A 20,177-nucleotide genomic window follows, 5' to 3' on the forward strand; every position below is an offset into this window, starting at 1 on the left:
AAAATAAATCATGTACGCCATGATTGGTCTAATCCACATGATGAAGCTTTTTCTAATAAACTTCTTGGGAACCTTAATATGCTTCATAACAATATAAATCCTTCAAGGATTTTCATTATACACATATCAAGTTTTCATGTATTGCCAAATTAAAAATTGAAAACGATTTCATCCACCACAGGAGAACATATCTCCATATAAATAATGCCAGGATATTTACGAAAAATTTTGTGCCACAAGTCTTCTTTATGTCTATCGACTTAATTTTTCGTTTCACTTTTTGCACAAGAACATATTTGTAACTCCACTGGCTTTGTACTTTCAGGTGTTGGGACTATTCGTCCAACTTCACATTTTTCAGGTAAAATCAATCTTGATTGCGTATTTTTTATTTTGGATAATCATTTATCTATCCACATTCCATGACAGATTTGAACTCAAGATCCTCGTCAATATTAATAATATTGAGCACTACATTATATTAACAATATCGTCGATGATCATTTTATATCGGTTCCATCATCACTCAATAAATACATAACTTATCGATATCTCAATAGTTTCAGGTACCTGAGCCTCTCCCATGAGGTCTTATAAAGTGTTTTATCGTGGTGCTCTTATAAAGCACCTGCCTCCTTAGTATGACCATCTTTATCATTTGCTCATCTCCTTCTTCAAGGAGTTTTAACTTTGGAACCGATTAGTCTGTTACGCTTCATGCGTTCCATAGATTATGTCCATCATGGACTTTGTTCTATTTGGAGCATTAGCAACTCAAAATATAACATTTAGCTTTGGGTCAGCAAATGCGCATCGCAATATTTTGCAAATGAATTATCACTTGAACTTCAAGTTCACATTTTCTTGTATGAGGATCTAGATGTATTCATAATAATTCATTCCACACATCACTTTTTCAGCTGCCCATTTTCTCCCCTTAATATTGGGATCACCAACATATTTTTCAACCTTCTTTGGGAACCCATCTTTGTGCATTGTGGTGACACAATTAAATTATATATCACGTCTATATTTCTAGATGAAAATTATTTGGTTCCTGAACCTGAACCAATTGTGATGCGGAGAATTTATAATAACTTGGCTAGATGCGTACAAGTACTGATATATATTAAATAATACATCTCATACTAAATTTCTTTTTTGAAATTTTGTTCTCATAACCAATGGTTTAGCTATAATTGGAGGCATACAATTTCTGCTAAACCAACTTGGATTTAAACCAGCATTATCAAGATAAATCATCATAATTTATATTCTGGAACTATCTCTAATAATTTGAGCAAGCAACCTTACAAAATTCAAACTGCAAGTTAATAACAAACGCACATGTGACTATAGAATATATGCATCTATTAAAATTATATAATAGTAAACGGTCCACATGGCAGGTGATTGGGCCCATACATATATATCTCCTTTTATTCGTTCCAAATATCAAGGGATTCAATCCCAACCTTAACTGGTATATCATGAGAATATGCAGCACAAGAGAATTTTTGAAGAATCTTTATTTCTTTATATGCTAATGTGAATTCTCAAGTAATTTTCGCATCATAATTGAACCGGGATGGCCAAATGGTCATGCCAACTAATCTTTGTTTCAGTAAAGCTCTAGTTTACTTGTGGCATGTGATTCCATCATCATGCTTATATATATGTAATACAAATAGAAGACAAATCGGGTAACTTTTCATATTTACCCGGTATAATTATAGTAATATGAAGATATTCAATTTTCCTTTCATTTATAGTCTCAATATGTCAACCACTTTGGCTAATATATTTGAAACTCAAAAAGTTTCTTTAGAGGCTTACTACAATATCAATATCATGAACAATTTCATTCATCCGAGTAGTAACAAGTTAGCTTTTCCAGAGTTCTTAATTAATTTTGTACTACAAAATCTTTTATCACACCATCCATATGGTGAATGCCTCCTTCACGGAAATCATATCATAATAATTCTCATGGTCAAAATTATCATAAGCAACATCATTTCTTGCTTTAATATTTTGCCTTTAATAACTTTATATAAGCATGGCAAAATATTTTTGGCGTACCACATGTACACGACTAATGGCATATTCATATAACCACACAATAATATTCATTATCTTTCTTTCTCTTAAACCTCCCGTAGAGGTAAGTTGTAGTATTTATTCAAACATGCATAAATAAATTCTTATGCATAATTTGTATTACACACACACACACACACACACACACACACACTATATATATATATATATATATATATATATATATATATATATATATATATATATATATATATATATATATATATATTTTCACATTCACTTTCAGGAATGAATCTGCATTTACAATGCTTATCACAAGTCACATTTTCAAGGAATGGACTATAATCATGTGAGTGTATCTCGTATTAACAGACCACATTGATACATATTTCCTTCACCTTTGAAGGATTATTTTGAGAACCCTTATTGTTCTCCTTTTTACAATTACCATAATGATGACTATTATTATTCTGATCTTTGGCACGCCCACATTTATTCCTCAACCAATGTCTTCATTTAGACTTATTATGCATCGCTATCACATTCGCTTCAAGAATGGATCAAATCAAGTGGGACAAGCTTCATGCTTTTTCATGAAAAATATATTATTTTTTTAGTCATCATTATATCATCAATATGATGCATTGAGACCAAACCCAATACCTTACTCATATAAAGGCGTTTTAGGCCATAATACGCTAGGACCCAAACCCACCGTCTTACCCTCCACATATTGCATTATAGGCCAAAGTGTCTAGAGACTCACCCTTGAGCCTTTCGGGCGTACTCTTAACAATGCTCATTGGACCTGATTTCATAATTTTTCTTCATTACCTCAATAAAGTAATTAGTGCCAGTAAATCTGAAATTACAAATCATGCAAATAACACCAGCCGTTTTATAATACTGTATGACATGATAGTATAAAATGATAAATAACATAGACAAAAGAGAATAGACCTTGTTGCCTCAAATGTGATAAGTAAAGGGGTTATATACTTCACTAATTAACCATTTCAGTGGAAGTCTTCTTGCATGACTTATTAGAAAACAGTGAACCCATAACAATTACCTGTTAATGTAGGTAAAATAAGTGTTGACACAACAAGCAAGATTAAAAGAAACGTCAAGACATTTGTTTTAACTATATATCATATGAGTGCTAAATAAGTCCATTTATGATATTTGTGATTTTGTATGGACACAATAAGACTTATCTGATCCTCAACTAATGTGTTGAAAAATTAATGGTTACCAGTCTTAGTAGTACATACATCATGAGATCATATTGTCACGACCCAAAATCTGCATGTCGTAATGACACCTATCTCAATACTAGGCAAGCCGACAATCTCAATAAACCACAATTTCTTTTAAATTTGAAAACATAATATTTGAATTCAATAGAAAACCTCACAATTATAGATACATAACACTCCCAAAACCCGGTGTCACTGAGTACATGAGCATCTAAATGATAAAAAAAAGTATGAATGATAAAACACTATCTGAAAATATAAAATAGTACAATAACTAAAAGAAAGAGAGTCAAGGTCAGCGGACGCCAGGCACTACCTTGATAGTCTGCAACTGATAACACTTTGAGATCTAGCAGTCGCCGTATCCAGAAATACCTGGATCTGCACACGAGGTGCATAGTGTAGTATGAGTACAACCAACTCAATAAGTAACAAGACTAACCTTTGGGCTGAAAGTAGGGACGAGCTCAATAGGTACAGTCCAGTATAGAAATAACAGTACATAAATGTAGGCATGCTTTCATGTTCAACAGTTAAACTCAGCATTGTATATGGCCAATCTAGCCTAGGGAAGATCCATCCCATATATATGTACATCAACTGACAGTCAGTGACTCAGTACCGTATAAGGCCAATGCAGCCCAGGGGTAAATTTATCCACCAAATATAAATGACTCAGACAAGATCCATGTCCAGGAAAAATTCATCACAAATATAAATAAATAAGGCAAGTACATGCCCTAGGAAGTCCATCCCGAATGTAAATAAGTAAGGCAAGTCCATGCCCTGGGATGTCCATCCCGAATATAAACCATCAACGCTCATTGTGGGGGGTGCAGACTCCGGAGGGGCTCCTTCAGCCCAAGCGTGATATAAAGCCGATATGGCCTGCTATAGGCGGGCAACCCCGATCCATCTAATAATAAAGCCTATAAGGCCTTGTAACAACCTAGCCAGTCGTTTTGAGAATAATAGCCCCGATTCCCTATTTACTGTTTCCCCCGTATCTTTTTCTGCTTATGTGACTTGCCGGAAGATTTTATTTTTGGTTTCAGAGTGTTTTGGGACACTTAGTCCCTAAAACGGAAGCTTAAGTCTTAGGATTTTGACCGTAATCAGAACTGTGTGAAAACGACTCCAGAATGGAGTTTCGTCGGTTCCATTAGCTTCACTCCGTTAGGTAATTTTAGACTTAGGGGCATGTCCGGATTGTGTTTTGGAGGTCTGTAATTCATTTAGGCTTGAAATGGCGAAAGTCAAATTTTTGGAGATTATGACCAGTAGTGGACTTTTTGATACCGGGGTTGGATTCTGATTCCGGAAGTTGGAGTAGGTCTGTAATGTTGAATACGACTTGTGTGCAAAATTTGGGGTCAATCAGACGTGATTTGTACGTTTCGACATCGGTTGTAGAAGTTTAAAGTATCAAGTTTATTAAGTTTGAATCGGAGGGTGATTCATGTTTTTAGCGTTGTTTGATGTGATTTGAGGGCTCGACTAAGTTTGTATGGTGTTTTAGGACTTGTTGGTATGTTTGGTTGAGGTCCCGGGGGCCTCGGGTGTGTTTCGGATGCTTAACGGATTGAATTTGGACTTAGGTTAGTTGCTGAAGATTTTCTAGTTTCTGGTGTTTTCGCACTTGCAGAGGGGAGACAGCAGGTGCGGGATCGCATGTGCGAAGGAGGAGCCGCATATGCGGCCAAGAAGGAGCTGGACAGGAACCGCAGGTGCGATGCATTTCCGCAGCTGCGATAGTCACAGCTGTGATCGCATAGCCGCAGGAGCGGAACCTGGGATTCTAAGTAGAATCCGCACCTGCGATGGAATTTCCACAGGTGCGGCGTCGCAGATGCGACAGAGAGTCTGCAGGTGCGAGATTTCTGGACAGAACACTTAAATGCAAAGGTTCGCGATTTCTGCTCATTTTCAACATTTTGAACTCGGGTTTGGCGATTTCTTGGGAGCATTTTGAGGGGTTTTTTGAGGTAAGTCCCTTGTGCTTATTTTTTATCAATAATATTACTTCCCTATTTATTTTTCCACCTAGTTAGTATGTATTTAAGGTAAAAATTGGGAGTTGGAGGCTAGGGATTTGAAGAGTTTGATTTAGGGTTTTGAGTGGCCATTTGAGGTCGGATTTTGATAAATTTGGTATGGTTGGACTCGTGAGTGAATGGGCTTTCGGATTTTATAATTTTTTCCCGATTCCGAGACGTGGTCCCGGGTCGACTTTTTAGGGCGAATTTCGAAATTTTTGTTAAAGTATTGATTTCATTAATTAGATGAGTTTATTATGGTTGTATTTATGATATGTAATTGCTTTTGGCTAGATTTGGGACAATCAGAGCCAAATATTCGTGGGAAAGGCATTGTGACCGATTGATTGAGCTTGGTTAGAGGTAAGTGGCTTGCCTAACCTTGTGTGGGAGAAATTTCCTTAGGATTTGGTACTATTTTGATATGTGAGCGTCGTGTACGAGAGGTGAAGAGTACGTACACGGGCTAATTGTTGTAAAAACCGGATATCTACTAAGTAATAACATTTTTCCTTCTTATTTGAGTTACATCAGCATATGTAGTATCCTGTTAGCTTAGAATAGCATGTATACTTGCCTTAATTTCTTATCTGAACTCCGTGCAGCATGTTTAGTGAAATTTTTGCTTTTTCTTGACTTGTACTTTGTCTAAATTGTAGGATTTCGTGTTGTAGCTGTTAATTCTATTATTTGAGCTTCATATTTACGTTTGGGTCTACGGAATGGTATTCCGGGAGATTCCCTTGTACTGAATATTTACTTTGGGACTACGGAACGGTATTCCGAGAGATCCCTCTGTACTGCATATTTACTTTGGGACTACGGAACGGTATTTCGGGAGATCTCCATGTACTGCATATTTACTTTGGGACTATGGAACGGTATTCTAGGATATCCCCCTATACTACATATTTACGTTTGGGACTACGAGACGGTATCTCGGGAGATCCCCTATTGTTATCTCTGTGTACTAAGTTGTTGTCTTCTATGATTTCATCCCTGTTAAATTTCAGTCTTTATTTTACTGGGGTATTTCATTAAATTTCAGTCTTTATTTTACTGCGGTATTTTATTCTATCTTATTTTATTATATATATACCAGTAGGGCCCTGACCTGACCTCGTCACTACCCGACCGAGGTTAGGCTTGGCACTTACTGGGTACCGATTGTGGTATACTCATGCTACTCTCTGCACATGTTTTTCATGTGCAGATCTAGGTGCTACTTATCAGCCGCATATTAGTGAACCGGGACAGCTTTGGAGACTTCAAGGTATATTTGCCGCGTCCGCAAACCTCAGAGTCCCCTTTTACTCTTTCCCATGTCCATTATCTTATGTATTTTTCCTTTGTTAGACTCTGATGTATAGAGACACTAGACTTTTCTTCTGTAGTTTATGATTCACGATGTTCCAGATTTTGGGATTTCTGTGTATTTTAAATAGTTGGTTATTGTACATGCCAGGCGGCATGGTACCCAGTTATGTAGACTTACCTAGTCGCAGAGACTAGGTGCCATCACGACGTCACACGGAGGGGAAATTGGGTCGTGACAAGTTGGTATCGGAGCTCTAGGTTCATAGGTGTCGTGAGTCACAAGCAGGTTTATTAGAGTCTCGCAGATCGGTACGGAGACATCTGTACTTATCTTCGAGAGACTATGGAACTGTTAGGAAAAATTTCACTACTTTGATTCCCTATCGTGTGAAAATTTTAAAAAAAATTCTAAACTTCTGTATTCTATTCTCTCACATATGGTGAGGACACGTACAGGCGGATCTGATGACCAGGCACCCGTGCCCCTTGCTAGAGCCGCGAGAGGCCGGGGCCGGGGTAGAGGCCGAGGACGTCCATGTGGTGTAGCCAGGGAACCCGCACGAGCTGCTACAAAGGAGCCCCCAGTAGCTCCAGCTGAAGGGCCGACACCCGAGGTACCTGTTTCTCCACCAGCCCTCCAGGAGACTCTAGCCCAATTTCTGAGCATGTTCAGCACCTTAGCTCAGGCTGGATTGATCCCACTTGCTCCTGCCACATCTCAGGACGGGGGAGGAGCACAAACTCCTATCGCCGGTACTCCAGAGTAGCGGGTTCAGGTCGACCAGGTTCCAGAGATTGTACCAATGCAGCCGGTAGCTCCAGCTCAGCCAGAGGTTAGGGGCAGCAGCTTCTGAGGTGGAGCAGCTCAGACTTGAGAAGTACAAGAAGTACCACCTACCTACCTTCAGCGGATTGGCTACAGATGATGCTCAGGTTTTTTTGGAGGAGTGTCATCGTATTCTCCGTACTATGGGCGTAGCGGAGAGGAGTGGGGTTTATCTTACTACATTCCAGCTTAGAGGAGCAGCATATCAGTGGTGGCGTGCTTATGAGCTGAGTAGTCCGGATGAGGCAACTTCACTTACATGGACTCAGTTCTCGGACATGTTTTTGAGAGAGTATATCCCTCAGAGCCTCAGGGACTCATTACGCACAGAGTTTGATCAGCTGCGCCAGGGTGCTATGACTGTATCAGAGTATGCAGTTCGCTTCTATGATTTGGCCCGACATGCACCGGCCTTGGTTGCCACAGTTCGAGAGAGGGTTCGACGGTTTATTGAGAGACTCCACCCCAGCATCCGGATTAGTATGGCTAGGGAGTTGGAGGTGGATATTTCTTATCAGCAGATTGTGAGTATTGCCAGGAGATTGGAGGGCATGCTTGCCCGAGACAGAGAGGAGAGAGAGGCCAAGAGGTCTCGAGAGTCTGGTTATTATTCTGGTGCTTGTGCCCCAGCAGCTCGTCATGGTAGGGGTTATATGAGTCGCTCCGTTCATTCAGCTCTTCCAGCCGCTAGTGGTGTTCCAGCCCCTTCTAGGCCCCAGGAGCCTTATTATGCGCAACTAGTATCTAGTGTGCCTCCCGCACGGGGTGTTCCTAGCGGCCAGTCCAGCAGATCTGGCCCGAGATAGCCACATCAGCCACGCCCTCCCATAGCTTGTTTTGAATGTGGAGACACTCGCCATATGGTGAGGGATTGCCCCAAATTTTGTAGGGGTGCACCTCCACTGACTTTTCGGCCACAGCGTGCTCCACCGGGTCCTCAGGCTATGATTCCAGCACCAGCTGCCACCCCACATGCTCAGCCAGCCCGAGGTGGAGGTCGGGGAGGTAGAGGTTGCCCTAGAGGGGGAGCCCAGGCCAGATATTATGCCCTTCCAGCTCGTACAGAGGCAGTCACTTCTGATTCTATCATTATAAGTATTGTCCCGGTCTGTCATAGAGATGCGTCGGTATTATTTGACCCAGGCTCTACATATTCTTATATGTCCTCTTATTTTGCCCCATATTTGGGCGTGTCTCGGGATTCTTTGAGTTCCCCGATTTATGTGTCTACTCCTATGGGAGATTCTCTTGTTGTGGACCGCATGTATCGGTCGTGTTTGATTGCTTTTAGTGGTTTTGAGACCAGTGTCGATTTATTATTGCTCAGCATTGTGGACTTTGATATTATTTTGTACATGGACTGGTTGTCCCCCCATTATGCTATTCTTGATTGTCACGCCAAAATCGTGATGCTGGCTATGCCAGGATTACCGCGATTAGAGTTGAGAGGTACCTTAGAGTATACTCCCAGCATAGTTATTTCATTTCTTAAAGCTCAATGAATGGTTGAGAAGGGGTGTGACGCTTATCTAGCTTATGTGCGAGATGTCAGTATTGATACCCCTACAGTTGAGTCAGTCTCGGTAGTGAGGGATTTTCCAGATGTGTTTCCAGCTGATCTTCCGGGCATGCCGCCCGAAAGAGATTTTGATTTTGGCATTGATTTGTTATCGGGCACTCAGCCCATCTCTATTCCTCCATGTCGTATGGCTCCTCCAGAGTTAAAGGAGTTGAAGGAGCAGTTACGGGAATTGCTTGATAAGGGCTTCATTCGGCCCAGTGTGTCACCTTGGAGTGCTCCTGCCTTATTTGGGAAGAAGAAGTATGGTTTTATGCGGATGTGTATTGATTACCGCCAGTTGAACAAAGTCACAGTGAAGAACATATATCATTTGCCTCAGATTGATGACTTATTTGATCAGTTATAAGGTTCCAAGGTGTTTTCCAAGATTGATTTACGTTCCGGCTATTATCAGTTGAAGATTCGGGAGCCAAATATCCCAAAGACTGCCTTTCGGACTCGGTATGGTCACTACAAGTTCCTTGTGATGTCTTTTGGGCTGACCAATGCCCCAACAACTTTTATGCACTTGATGCACAGTGTGTTCCGGCCTTATCTTGACTCATTCGTTATTGTGTTTATTGACGACATTCTGGTATACTCCCAGACTCGGGAAGATCATGAGCAGCACTTGAGGACTGCGCTTTAGACCTTGAGAGAAAAGAAGTTATATGCAAAATTTTCAAAGTGTGAGTTTTGGCTAGACTCAGTGGCATTCTTGGGTCATATAGTATCGAGTGATGGGATCCAGGTGAATCCGAAAAGATTGAAGCAATGCAGAGTTAGCCCAGACCGTCCTCATCTACGGAGATTCAAAGTTTCCTTGGTTTGGCGGGGTATTACCATTGGTTTGTTGAGGGATTTTCATCTATTGCAGTGCATATGACTAGGCTGACCCAGAAGGGTGCTCCGTTCAGGTGGATAGAGGAGTGTGAGGAGAGCTTTTAGAAACTCAAGACAGCTTTGACTACAGGCCCAGTATTGGTATTGTCTTCAGGTTCGGGGCCTTATACAGTTTATTGTGATGCGTCGCGAGTTGGCCTCGGCGCGGTGTTGATGCAGGACCATAGGGTGATTGCCTACGCATCTAGACAGCTGAAGGTACATGAAAAGAACTATCCTATCCACGACCTTGAGCTAGCAGCTATTATTCATGCCTTGAAGATTTGGAGGCATTATTTGTACGGTGTTCCTTGTGAGATTTACACCGATCATCGGAGTTTGCAGCATTTGTTCAAGCAAAAAGATCTTAAATTGCGTCAGTGGAGGTGATTGGAGCTACTTAAGGACTATGATATCACTATTTTGTACCATCCGGGGAAGGACAATGTGGTGGCCGATGCTTTGAGTCGCCGGGCAGAGAGTTTGGGGAGATTAGCATATCTACCAGCAGAGAGGCCATTTGCGTTGGATTTCCAGGCCTTAGCCAGCCAGTTTGTGAGATTGGATATTTCTGAGCCGAGTCGAGTATTGGCTTGTGTGGTCTCTCAATCTTCTCTTTATGATCGTATCAAGGAGCGTTAGTATGATGACCCCCATCTTCTTGTCCTTAAGGACACGGTCCAGCACGGTTATGCTAAGGAGGTCACTATTGGGGATGATGGTGCATTGAGGATGCAGGGCACGCTATGTGTGCCTAATGTGGACGGTTTGCGTGAGTTGATTCTCCAGGAGGCTTACAGTTCGCGGTACTCTATTCATCCGGGTACCGCAAAGATGTATCAGGACTTGAGATAGCATTACTGGTGGAGGAGAATGAAGAAGGACATAGTAGAATATATAGCTCGGTGTCTGAATTGCCAGCAGGTAAAGTATGAGCATCAGCGGCCAGGTGGATTGCTTCAGAAGTTAGATATTTCGGAGTGGAAATGGAAGCGGATCACTATGGATTTCGTTGTTGGACTCCCACGGACTCAGCGGAAGTTTGATGTAGTTTGGGTGATTGTAGATAGGCTGACCAAGTCAACTCATTTCATTCCTATGATGACTACCTGTTCTTCCGAGCAGCTAACTCGAATTTACATCCGTGAGATCGTCAGGCTTCATGGCGTACCAGTATCTATTATCTCTGACTGGGGTACGCAGTTTACATCACGGTTCTGAAGAGATGTACAGCATGAGTTGGGTACTCGGGTTAAGTTGAGTACAACATTTCACCCTCAGACGGATGGACAGTCCGAGTGCACTATTCAGATACTGGAGGATATGCTCTGCGCTTGTGTGATAGATTTTGGGGGTGCTTGGGACCAAATTTTGCCACTTGCGGAGTTTGCCTACAACAACAGTTATCAGTCCAACATTCAGATGGCACCGTATGAGGCTCTGTATGGTAGGCGGTGTCTGTCCCCAGTGGGATGGTTTGAGCAGGGAGAGGCTAGATTATTGGGTACGGACTTGGTTCAGGATGCCTTGGAGAAGGCTAAGGTGATTCAGGATTGACTTCGCACAACCCAGTCTAGACAGAAGAGTTATGCGGATCGGAAGGTTCGCGATGTTGCATTCATGATTGGAGAGAGGGTATTGCTCTGGGTTTTGCCTATGAAGGGCGTTATGAGGTTCGAAAAGAGGGGCAAGCTGAGCCCAAGGTTTATTGGTCCCTTTGAGGTGTTGCGGCGAGTTGGGAAAATTGCTTACGAGCTTGCCTTACCTCCCAGCCTAGCAGGAGTTCATTCGGTATTCCACGCTTCTATGCTCCAGAAGTATCACAGTGATCCGGCTCATGTATTGGATTTCAGCTCAGTCCAATTGGGCAAGGATCTATCTTATGTTGAGGAGCCAATGGCTAGTTTAGACAGGCAGGTCAGAAAGCTAAGGTCAAAGAACATTGCTTCTGTGAAGGTTCAATGAAGGGGACAGCCGGTCGAGGAGACGACTTAGGAGACCGAGTAGGATATGCACAGCCTTTATCCTCATCTTTTCACCACTTCAGGTATGTCTCTATGCTCGTTCGAGGACGAACGATTATTTTAAGAGGGGAAGGATGTAATGACCCGACCAGTCATTTTAAAAGTTATAGCCCCGTTACCCTATTTACTTCTCTCCCGTATCTTTTTCTACTAATGTGACTTGCCGGGAGGTTTTGTTTTTGGTTTCAGAGTGTTTTGGGACACGTAGTCCCTAAAACGAGGCTTAAGTCTTAGGATTTTTATCGTAGTCGGAACTATGTAAAGGCGACTTCGGAATAGAGTTTCGTCGGTTCCGTTAGATCTATTGGGTAATTTTGGACTTAGGGGCGTGTCCGGATTGTGTTTTGGAGGTCTATAGCTCATTTAGGCTTGAAATGGCGAAAGTTAAATTTTTGGAGATTTTGATCGATAGTGGACTTTTGATACCGGGGTTGGATTCTGATTCCGAAAGTTGGAGTAGGTCCGTAATATTGAATACAACTTGCGTGCAAAATTTGGGGTCAATCGGACATGATTTGATAGGTTTCGATATCGGTTGTAGAAGTTTAAAGTTTCAAGTTCATTAAGTTTGAATTGGAGGGTGATTTGTGATTTTAGCGTTGTTTGATATGATTTCAGGACTCGGCTAAGTTTGTATGGTGTTTTAGGACTTGTTGGTATGTTTGGTTGAGGTCCCGGGGGCCTCAGGTGTATTTCGGATGCTTAACGGATTGAATTTGGACTTAGGCTAGTTGCTGAAGATTTTCTGGTTTCTGGTGTTTTCACACCTGCAGAGGGGAGACCGCAGGTGCGTGATCGCATGTGCGAAGGAGGAGCCGCAGATGCGACCAAGAATGAGCTGGGCAGGAACCGCAGGTGCGATGTATTTCCGCACCTGCGATAGTCGCAGATGCGATCGCATAGCCGCAGGAACTGAACCTGGGATTCTAAGTGGAATGCGCACCTGCGATGGCATTTCCGCAAGTGCGGCGTCGCAGATGCGACAGAGAGTCCGCAGGTGCGAGATTTCTAGACAGAACACTTAAATGCAAAGGTTCGCGATTTTTGCTCATTTTCAACATTTTGAGGGGTTTATTGAGGTAAGTCCCTTGTGCTTATTTTCTATCAATAATCTTGCTTCTCCACTTATTTTCCCACCTAGTTAGTGTGTATTTAAGGTGGAAATTGGGAGTTGGAGGCTAGGAATTTGAAGAGTTTGATTTGGGGTTTTGAGTGGCATTTGAGGTCAGATTTTGATAAATTTGATATGGTTGGACTCGTGAGTGAATGAGCTTTCGGATTTTATAATTTTTGCCTGATTCTGAGACGTGGGCCCGGGTCGACTTTTTAGGGCGAATTTTGGAATTTTTGTTAAAGTATTGATTTCATTAATTAGATGAGTCTATTATGGTTGTATTTATGATATGTAATTGCTTTTGGATAGATTTGGGCCATTCGGAGCCGGATATTCATGGGAAAGGCATTGTGACCGATTGATTGAGCTTGGTTCAAGGTAAGTGGCTTGCCTTACCTTGTGTGGGGAAAATCCCCTTAGGATTTGGTACTGTTTTGATATGTGAGCGTCGTGTACGTGTGGTGACGAGTACGTACACGGGCTAATTATTGTAAAAACCCGATTTCTGCTAAGTAATAATATCACGACCTGAAATTCTCACCTTCGGACCGTGATGGCGCCTAACATTTCACTTGCTAGGCAAGCCAACATTAAAATAATATTAGCCATTTTTAAACAATTTTTAAATTTATTAATAATAAAGAAACAAATGCGGAAGTAAGGTCTGAAATATAGTGAATAATCCATATAAATAACGGCGTCTAAATACCATCCCAGAATTGGTGTCACAAGTGCACGAGCTTCTAAAATAATAAAAATAAAGGTCTGAATAAAATAAAGCTGTCAGGAAATAAACACACAGCTAAGGTACAGTAGACGGGGACTTCAGAACTGCGAACGCCGTGCAGTTATACCTCAAGTCTCCTCTGAGTAGCTGAAATCCGAGCAAGTCTATGGTACGCCGCTGGGACCAACTCCAAAATCTGCACAAGAAGTGCAGAGTGTAGTATCAGTACAACTGACCCCATGTACTGGTAAGTGTTGAGCCTAACCTCGACGAAGTAGTGACGAGGCTAAGGCGGATCACTTACATTACTTGTACGCAATATTAGAAACAACAACAATAATAGAAATAAATCAAGTAACTCATTTATAATAATCGAAGCCAACTCAGCAGTCATAACCAATTATCATTTCCATCAATTCAGTTGCAGCGTGCAACCCGCTCTCACAATATATTCACATTCAATTCTGTTGCAGCGTGTAACCCGCTCTCACAATATATTCATTTTAATCAAGTCTGTTGCGACGTGCAACCCGATCCCCCAATATTGACTTTTAATAAGTCTGTTGCGGCGTGCAACCCGATCCTCCAATATTGACTTTTAATAAGTCTGTTGCAGCGTGCAACCCGATCCTCCAATATAGGACTTTTTAATAAGTCTGTTGCGGCGTGCAACCCGATCCTCCAATATTGACTTTTAATAAGTCTGTTGCGGCGTGCAACCCGATCCTCTAATATAGACTTTTTAATAAGTCTGTTACGGCGTGTAACCCGATCCTCCAATATTGACTTTTAATAAGTCTGTTGCGGCGTGCAACCCGATCCTCCAATATAGACTTTTTAATAAGTCTGTTGCGGCGTGCAACCCGATCCTCCAATATATTCATTATAATCAATCATGTTGCGGCGTGCAACCCGCTCCTCCAACATATTCATTTACCAATCAATTCTTATAGAAGAAATTCCCCAATAAATACAACAATTAATATAAAATCATAAGACAACAAGCATACAATAATTATGATTTAATTATGAAGCAAACAATGACAAATAGCAAATTATTATGGAAATCAGGGAGCAAATAGGCAGTTTAATATTTAATATGCTAAATGTCAAATAACAATTAAGGCACATAATTCAAATAATATGTAACAATTAATGCAGGAATTCAAGAATTAATATTTTGACAAGGAATAAGAGAGAAATAATTATTATAGTAATTAATTTATGATTTAAAATAGTTTATGATTTTTCAAGTAAGCAGGCAAACAATTAATTTGACGACGTATAGACACTCGTCACCTCGCCTATACGTCGTTCACATGCAATTCACATAACAAATAATTTAAGGGTTCTATTCCCTCAAGTCAAGGTTAACCACGACACTTACCTCGCTATGCAAATTCCAATAAATTACTCGACTACAGCTTTTCCTTTTAAATTTGTCTCCAAAAGCTTCAAATCTATTCACAAATAATTCGATATACTCAATACAAATCGTAGGAATGAATTCCATATGAATTTATTAATTTTCCGGATAAAAATCCAAAATTCACTTTAAATATTGACAGTGGGGCCCACATCTCAAATCTCGAAAAAACTTACAAAATCCGAACACCCATTCCGAGACGAGTCCAACCATGCAAAAATTATCAAATTCCGACATCGGATTGACCTTCGAATCTTCGTTTTACATTTTTGGAAGGTTTTGTAAAAATCTGATTTTTCTTCCATAAATTCATGGATTCATGATGTAAATAAGTATGGAATCATGAAATATAATCAATATAGGATAAGGAACACTTACCCCAATTTTTTCCCGTGAAAATCGCCTAAATCGAGCTCCCCAAACTCAAAAATGAGTAAAATGGCTAAACTCCCCGTTTTATGGGGTTTCTGGCGTTTTTGAGCGCCACAGGTAGCGTGGGGCGCTGCCTGTGGTGCACTTTCCAGAACACCAATAATTTCCAGCGCCAGGGCTAGCGCCTCACGCTACCCTGGGCGCTGGCGGCTACGAAAAATCTTTCCCGACACGAAAATGGGCATAACTCTCTCATACGATGTCTGAATTCGACGATTCTTTTTGCTATGGCTCCAAAATTTCAATACGGATCTAATGCTTCCATAAAAACTGAATTTGGAATTCATTTTCCTAATGGGATACCACTTATTCTTGAAGAAACGATGTCGAACGTTCTTGAAATGCCAAAATTAAATTCCGTTGACCACCTGAAATCCACCCGAGGCCCTCGGGATCTCAACCAAATATACCAAAAAGTCCAAAAATATTATACGGACTTACTCGGGGTCTCGTATCACGTCAAACGATGCTGAAATTACAATACATACCTCGATTCGATCTTTTGAGTTTCCAAACTTTTCAATTTACAAATATTATGCCAAAATATGTTAAATGAATCCAGAATGACTTTAAATTTAGCACACAAGTCATAAATGACATAACGGAGCTATTCTAATTTTCCGAATCGGATTCCGACCTCGATATCAAAAAGTCAACCCCGTGGTCAAACTTGAAAATCTTTAGCCTTTAAATTGCTAGTTCCGTTAAATGGTCATAACTTAAGATAGGGACCTCCAAATTAAATTACGAGCATACGCCCAAGTCCCAAATCATGATACGGAGCTATTGGAACTGTCAAAACACCGATCCGGGTCCGTTTGCTAAAAAGGTTGACCAAAGTCAACTCACTTGAATTTTAAAGCTCTATTTCACATTTTAATTCATTTTTCACATGAAAACTTTCCAGAAAATTTTACGGATTGCGCACGCAAGTCAAGGAAGGATAAATGGTGCTTTTCGAGATCTTAAAACACAGAATTACATATTAAATTTAAAGATGACATTTTGGGTCATCACAAATAACATGTTTCCTTCTTATTTGAGTTACATCAGCATGTGTAGTATCCTGTTAGCTTAGAATAACATGTCTACTTGCCTTAATTGCTTATCTGAACTCCGTGCAGCATGTTTAGTACAATTCTTGCTTTTCCTTGACTTGTACTTTGTCTAAATTGTAGGATTTCGTGTTGTAGTTGTTTATTCTATTGTTTGAGCTACATATTTACTTTTGGGACTACGGAATGGTATTCCGGGAGATCCCCCTGTACTGCATATTTACTTTGGGACTAAGGAACGGTATTTCAGGAGATCCCCCTGTACTGCATATTTACTTTGGGACTACGGAACGGTATTCCAGGAGATCCCCCTGTACTGCATATTTACTTTGGGACTACGGAACGGTATTCCGGGAGATCCCCTTGTACTATACATTTACGCTTGGGACTACGAGATGGTATCTTGGGAGATCCCCTGTTGTTATCTCTGTGTACTGAGCTGTTGTCTTCTTTGATTTCATTCCTGTTAAATTTCAGTCTTTATTTTACTGCGGTATTTTATTCTACCTTATTTTTATTTTATATATATATATATATACCAGTAGGGCCCTGACCTGACCTCGTCACTACCCGACCGAGGTTAGACTTGGCACTTACTGGTTACCGATTGTGGTGTACTCATGCTACTCTCTGCACATGTTTTTCATTTGCAGATCCAGGTGCTCCTTATCAGTCGCACTATTAGTGAGCCGGGACAGCTTTGGAGACTTTAAGGTATATCTGCCGCGTCCGCAGACCTCGGAGTCCCCTTCTATTCTTTCCCATGTCCATTATCTTCTGTATTTTTCCTTTGTTAGACTCTGATGTATAGAGATACTAGACTTTCCTTCTGTAATTTGTGATTCACGATGTTCCGGGTTTTGGGATTTCTGTGTATTTTGAATAGTTGGTTATTGTACATGACAAGCGGCATGGTACCCAGTTATGTTGTTACTGCTACAGTTAGTTGTTAAATTTATGTTTTCATTTCATTATTCCGCAAATGTTAGGCTTACCTAGTCGTAGAGACTAGGTGCCGTCACGACGCCATACGGAGGGAAAATTGGATCGTGACAAGTTGGTATCAGAGCTCTAGGTACGTAGATGTCGTGAGTCACAAGCCAGTTTATTAGAGTCTCGCGGATCAGTACGGAGACGTCTGTACTTATCTTCGGGAGGCTATGGAACTGTTAGGAAAAGTTTCACAACTTTGATTCCCTATCGTGCGAAAAATTGTTGACTTCAAAAAAAAAATCTAAACTTCTGTATTCTATTCTCTCACAGATGGTGAGGACACGTACATGCGGATCTGATGACCAGGCACCCGCGTCCCCTGCTAGAGTCACGAGTGATCGGGGCTGGGGTAGAGGCCGAGGACGTCCACGTCGTGCAGCCAGGACACCCGTACGAGCTGCTACACAGTCCAAAATGCCCTGTAACCTCCTGTTTATAAGTATGGTGCACAACACACCCATAAATAAGACTCCACTAGACACAGCTTGTAGACTCCCTAGGACAGAACGGCTCTGATACCACTTTTGTCACGACCCAAACTGCAGGGCTGTGACGGGCACCCGGTGCCTTACACAATCGAGTACCAACGTAACATATCTTTCTTATCATACCGTCATAGGTAAGTGGTCCAGAAGGGCCGTCATAAGATAACGAGAATAAAACATAAGGGAATACTAGACATAGGACGACCCAACATGATATAAAAACTTATATATGTGACATACGGGGCTATAAGGCTGACATGATCATTTGTACACTCATAACATAGGCCGACAAGGCCATATAAGTATCCATATATATGACATCTGTCTACAAGACTCTAAGAGTACATAAACATCATAAAGGTCGGGACATGGCTGTAACACCCCAAATTTTTACTAATATTTACATTTTCGATTGAGCATCTTTATAATGAGAAAATATTTTTACTTCGCACTTCCTAAACATAAAATTTACAATACATGAAAATTCCTTACTCTAGGTTATGTTAATACTGACAAAGAAGTTTCATGGTGTTGCTATGCGTAACACTTAATATTATTTTGATGAATTGTTGTTAAATACATTATAATTAAGTTTTTGGGCTGTCACTCTTTTGTATTTATCTAAGGATATTTAGTAGTTGGGCAGCCATTTTTATTTCATATTTATCAAAAATTCTTAAAGACAACTTTGATTGACTTAGTCTACCATAAACTCCCCATTTTCATTCTTTCAAGAAAAGTAAAAACACCCATACCCTCTCTCCTTCTTATCACCTGAAAACTTCATGGAAACCACCATACATTTCCACTAAACCAACCAGCAAAATTCGTTCTTGGTGAAACTCAAGTTGCTCCTCTCTTTTGTGGTAAGTTACTAAACCCGTTTTTATACTAGATAGCTATCAGTGTTTTCTTCATATCTTGATGTATAGAGCTCCGTTTTAAGTGATCTAGGACTTTCTAGAAATATATTTCATAGATCTATAACTCTTACGAAGGAATCAAAGTCTGGTTTGTCTTTTATTTACCCGAATATAGGTGATGAAGTATAGGACAGGTGCTGTCCAGATTTTCTATTTTACAAACCCTCCATGTACTACTGTTAGTAAGTTTAGCATAACCTTTTGTACAAAATTGATATGGGGGTGATTAAAGATGTTCTGAAACTCTAAGACACATATCTACAACTGTAAAGAAGACCACATAGTCTAGTTTGTCCTTTTTCATCTTCAAATCTGAGTCACAACACGAGATAGTGATACTGTCCAGAATTTCTGTTTCAAATATTTTGGGTAATTTTTACCAATATCATGTTTAGTTTGACATGTTAAATCACTGAACTTATATAGATATTTTATTATGTATTTAAGGTATATATATCCTTATAAAAGCTAAGGAGAAGTATTTGAGGAAGTGGACGAATTTGGTTTGTCTAGGGCGTAGACGATTCGAACGTCCTCAAGTTGTGGTTGAACTATTTTGTGGTAAAATACCAAGGTTTGTGTATAAACTGTGTACTCTTTTTACTTGCTGAAATATTTTGAAATAACCTGATATTTTATTTTTCTTCTCTTCAATTAATAGCATTGTATTCGTGTTATATCAAGTAGTGCAAGATATTTGCTAGATCGCCCACTCGTACGGATTGTTTGATCATTTTGCATTCTTGTTGGGACTTTGTCCTTCTTGTAGAAGTGACTTTGTCACTTATCTTGGCATGCCTCTTGATTTGGATCTTTTGCCATCTTGACTTTGCATTAGTAGTTCGTCTTAAATTATGGAACTTGTCCGTGTTAAGTACGAACTAGGAAGCCATTTTTAATATGATTCTTGATTCTCTTGACTGTTGGGTTTTGACCCTACTTGATTTTGGGTTTAGGTCCATCTTGATATCTGATTTTGCTTAGTGTTATGGCATGACGTACATATTGGGCGAAAAAATAGATATTTGACAAGCTTTCTTGGATTGATAGTATACA

This window comes from Nicotiana tabacum, chromosome 12 (assembly GCF_000715075.1).
Source record: "Nicotiana tabacum cultivar K326 chromosome 12, ASM71507v2, whole genome shotgun sequence".
NCBI classification, from domain to species: Eukaryota; Viridiplantae; Streptophyta; class Magnoliopsida; order Solanales; family Solanaceae; genus Nicotiana; species Nicotiana tabacum.